At 43.1% G+C, this 4,679-nt stretch overlaps 1 protein-coding gene across 4 annotated transcripts in view; it reads right to left on the bottom strand.

Annotated features, from left to right (window-relative positions):
- The window catches only part of LOC109512982 (semaphorin-3F-like), a 25,335-nt gene extending 21,915 nt beyond the window's left edge, over positions 1–3,420 (bottom strand). For 2 of the 4 annotated variants that reach the window (XM_019865132.1, XM_019865135.1), the window contains exon 1: positions 2,931–3,420. The gene's annotated coding sequence lies outside the window, so the exon portion shown is untranslated. The remainder of the gene's footprint in view (positions 1–2,930) is intronic. The other 2 variants (XM_019865134.1, XM_019865131.1) reach the window with 1 other exon arrangement.
- Positions 3,421–4,679: the final 1,259 nt, after the last annotated feature.

The following is a 4,679-nucleotide window of genomic DNA, read 5'->3' as shown; positions in this document are numbered from 1 at the left end:
TGTGTGTGTGTGTGTGTGTGTGTATATATATATATATATATATATATATATATATATATATAAAACTCGCATGCTTGACTGGATAAAGGGACATGAATCAGAATTAGCCTAAGTTTAGCTGGCCCAAACGCCGTTAGCCTGAATAGGCTCCGATCAGCGGCAACTGACCTCAGAATGGCGGAGAAGAATACCAAATTATGAGATGAGACGAGAGCCAATTAACTATTTTGCACAATCCATCGGAAAAAAATTGTCTTTACATTTTTAAAAACAAGCATCATCCTGCTATATTTTTAAAAATCCTTGCAGTGATACATCTGGTCTTGTGAGAGGAGAGGTTAAAGGTATTTAGTCATGCCTTGATCATTGTTCTGTTTCAAGCTAATTTAAAGCTAGTATTTACAAACACAGCTCAAGTCATTTTGGGGTTAGTTGTCTCATCTGCAAAGAATGGGCCAATGAAACCCTGACACCCCTGGCAACTTTGTTGACGTGTGCCAAAATTGCCATTCGGATGATGAGTCTGACAAGTGAGGACATTTATCCGATTTTGTTTGAGTGTTTAGAAATGGATCTTCCTGTTGTTGACTGGTTTCCAGGAAGACTTGAGTTGGCTGAACATTGGCACTTATATAATAGGTCCGTATGTAAAAATTATGTCATCACTAAAATCCATCCTCCTCAAAATTTCTGAGTGATTTTAGCGCTTTTTTTGGTATGAGATTAATCAGAAATTGGCCTACCCACTTTTGAAGCTGGACTTGTCTTCCATCTCAGCCTGTCCATATCACAGCGGGGAGGTAAGCAATGCAATAAGTATTGTTTCCTGGACAGGCAGGCAGCATGGTTGTTCGCTCCCGCTAGCTCCTGTGGCTTGTCCAGTCAGAATTCGGCAAAACAGGGCAGAATGAGATCAATTTCAAAATTGGACTTGGAAAGATTCGGAGCACCGTCCTTTCAGCGACGAGGCTGACCCTTCAGCTGACAGTGGCCATTTTAAGCACCTCATATAGGCGGAAGTGGGAGTATCCCATTGAGGAGGGGTTCAATCCCCATTATTTTGACAATATTAGCAATGTATTAACAATGATTTTGAATGGATAAAAAATCTCCTGTCCTTCTCGTGACTCCCAGCAAGATGTGGAGGCGGGGGAGGGGCGTGGGGCTATATTGCTCATTGACAGGGGTTGTTTTTAAAGTCTAGCTCATATCCATCCATCCATTTTCTGATCTGCTTATCCTCACAAGGGTCGCGGGCGTGCTGGAGCCTTTCCCAGCTGTCTTCGAGCAGTAGGCGGGGGACACCCTGAACCAGTTGCCAGCCAAATAACCATTCGCACTCACAATCACAGCTAGGGACAATTTAAAGTGTTCAATCAGCCTGCCATGCGTGTTTGTGGAATGTGGGAGGAAACCGGAGTACCCAGAGAAAACCCACGCAGGCACGGGGAGAACATGTAAACTCCACGCAAGGTCAGAGCCGGAATCGAACACTGCACCTCTGCACTGTGAGGCAGACGTGCAGTCCATGCTAAGCAGTCACCCACTGTGCCGCCCCCAGCGAATATGATGTTCTCGATGAAAATAATAATAAAAATGGATAAATTAAGCTTGTTAGTGAAAAATGAACCATCTTGGCAGGAAGATCCCTTTAAGTTTCAGGATGAATTCATGATTTTTCCATTTAAGAAAGTTGAAACAGGCATTTGAGGCTGAGAGCCATGGCCTGCGTGCCATCGGGCCCTAAGGACTTTAAGCCAGTGCACGTGCCTAATATTTTATAATTTGCTCAGTGTGGCTATGTTCAAGGAAATTTTCAAGGTCAATGAGAAACATTGTCTGTGACTGATTTCAATGTTCACGTTCACATAAAATGAGAACAGCAATCATTTTATTTTTGTTTTATTGGTTGCAAAATCCAGCGTGACATTTTATCCCATGTAGTGAAACTTCTTCTATTGTGGGACAAAATGTCACATGAACTCTCTTGATTTGATTGCTCAGAACTTTTATTGCACTGATAAAATATGAAAATGACATGAATCCAAAATATGCTATAGACCTGAGACTTTGGCTTTTCATCTGGTACACATTTTGTTTATGTATGATGTACTGATACCAAGAAATATGTAAGAGTGCGAAAGTGTGGCATCATGTCACAGTCTCCCCTACTAGTTTGGTTCGGGTTAGGCTTTGGACTCAACTGTTTGATCAACTATTTGGGCAATACTCATGACTCAATCAGAATCAGATTTATTAGCCAGGTATGTAAAACACACAGGGAATTTACCTTCCCAGTTACAACCCGCCCAACAGAACGGGGATCCCATGCCTATGTCGCATGGAGTATGTGCTAATAATAATACCCCAGAAACGATGTTACGTCAAACACACAGTACAGTACTTGCCACTTTAAAATAATCACCACTTCAAAAAGACCTCCAGGAAACACAAACTATAAATACAAATCTGTCACGGCACATTTTACGTCTACATTTTGACTCAAATGTACATGTACAAACACAGCTTTTGTTTTAAGAACACTTCGTGGAGAAAAAATAAACGGGCCTCCATCGTTTTGTGTGTGTGTGTGTGTGTGTGTGTGTGTGTGTGTGTGTGTGTGTGTGTGTGTGTGTGTGTGTGTGTGTGTGTTTGCTGTGGTTTTGACAGCTGGGTGTTGACTACAGGACAGATTGGGGCCATCTCTGGTAATAATATACCATAGTGAGGTTTGGAGTCCATCAAATAATTAGAGGACGAGCTCTGACCGCACATGGGTGCAGTTTACCTGTCAAGTCAAACCATCCAGAAATAGCAACCCGATAGAGCAAGAATGTTCAGTCAGTCACCACACACACACACACACGCACGCACACGCACATTTAAAGTAACCAAAGGCCTGTTAAAAGTTAAACCCCAAAAAGTCCTACCTTTGATATCCACGATGCAAAAAGTTATCACAGCCACATTCCCCCGCGCGTCGTTCCAGGGAAAAAAATCACACCGCGTGGGGAAATAATCCGTTTTTTTAAATGATTATTCTTGGCACCCACGAAGAAAAAGTAGAAGAGCGAGCAACCAGTCGCGATGAGTCGACTTTTGGTCCCCATAAGAGGAATAAAATCGCTTTGGCAAAGTTTACGAAGCCATCCGCGTGGATGATAGGACTCCCTCCACGTCACGCTGGTGGACGAGAAAGACTTCTGTGAGCGGAAATGGAGCGACCAGGTGCAGGTGTTGGTTTGAAAGTGTGTGCGTGTGTGTGTGTGTTGAGTCCCACTGTCCTCTCCCTTCTGCTGTGCTCCCTCCCAGCCTGCCAGCCTCACGCAGTCTTCCCTGTAGTGGTGGACCCAACCTCCCAGTGCAGCATATGGGTCGGATTAACCCCGTACGTCCCTGCTCCTGCTGCTGCTGCACTTGAACGCATCAGTGGTCATGCCTCCTGCAAAAACAAAATGTCACCTCAACACTTGTCTATTGGAAAAGTTAATAATTTAGTGAGGCTGCTGTTTTATATTCATGCACGGCCGTTCTCTGAGTGATGCACTTCTTGGTCACCGTTACTTTGCAAACCAGGTCGAGAAAAAGAAAAAAAAAAAGAATTCCCAGGATTCCACAGCGGCTGGCTCCCGCGTGCATGACAACGGTGACAAAAGAAGAAGGCAGGGTGGGGTGAAGGCGCGATGTGTCCATCTTTGTTCATAGAGCCGAAGTGAAAAGCAGGCGTGCAGACTCTCAAATGGTTTACAACCAACACCTAAATATACCGAGCGTAGGACCAAGTGAAGAAAGTAAAGATGTTTCATACTTTTGATATAATCACTGTAAGATTATGCACAGTTTGAATACTAACACTGTATACTGTATACTGTAAACAATGTATATAACCATTAGCATGTCCTGTTGCTTTTTTTTTGGGGGGGGGGGATAGCATTCAGCTCAGAGTGCCTGCTTATAAACAAATATAAAAATCCAACACAAGACCTTGAAACTTAATTTCGAAACTACAAAGACAAATTAATACAAATAAATACAACGCCAGAGTCTCAAGTTGTGTTATATTCATATAAATTAATTTTGAGATAGGTTTTAAAAATGGGTAATGAGGGTCTTTGCCTGATGTGCACTTGGGAGGGCATTCCACAGTTTCGGACCAGCCATGGATGGAAACAGCTCTATTTATCCTCTCTAAGCTTCTGCTTAGACTTTGGTACCTCCAGGAGCAGCTGGTCAGCTGATCTGAGTCACCGGGCAGGGGCGAGACCATTTCGACATTTGAAGACAAATAGCAGAATCTTAAAATGGACTCTAAAGTGCACAGGCAGCCGGTGAAGGGAGGTGACGACCTGAATTGTGTGCTCCCTCTTTCATGTTCCAGTGAAGAGGCAAGCGACTGGAGACATTTGAGGGAGGACTAGCTCACTCAAAAGTAAAGTGCAGTGCAATAATCACACCAAAATCCAATGAAGGCATAGATTACCGTTTCTATCGCCGATTCAATTAACCGATAATTTGCATCTCCTCACTGTCAGTGGGAATCCCGTAGGCCACATCTGGTCAATTTAATTTTTTCTCACAACTCAATAGGTCGTCTGTTATTTTTTGCATTATTAAACGGTATTGTGATCACTCTTAGCCGATCTAAAGTGTTGAAAATATCTTTGACACTTGAACTGCTG

Source organism: Hippocampus comes, unplaced genomic scaffold (assembly GCF_001891065.2).
Source record: "Hippocampus comes isolate QL1 unplaced genomic scaffold, H_comes_QL1_v1.1 scaffold124, whole genome shotgun sequence".
NCBI lineage: Eukaryota > Metazoa > Chordata > Actinopteri > Syngnathiformes > Syngnathidae > Hippocampus > Hippocampus comes.
Note: the sequence above shows the minus strand (reverse complement) of the source record. Positions and strands in the feature narration are given on the sequence as shown.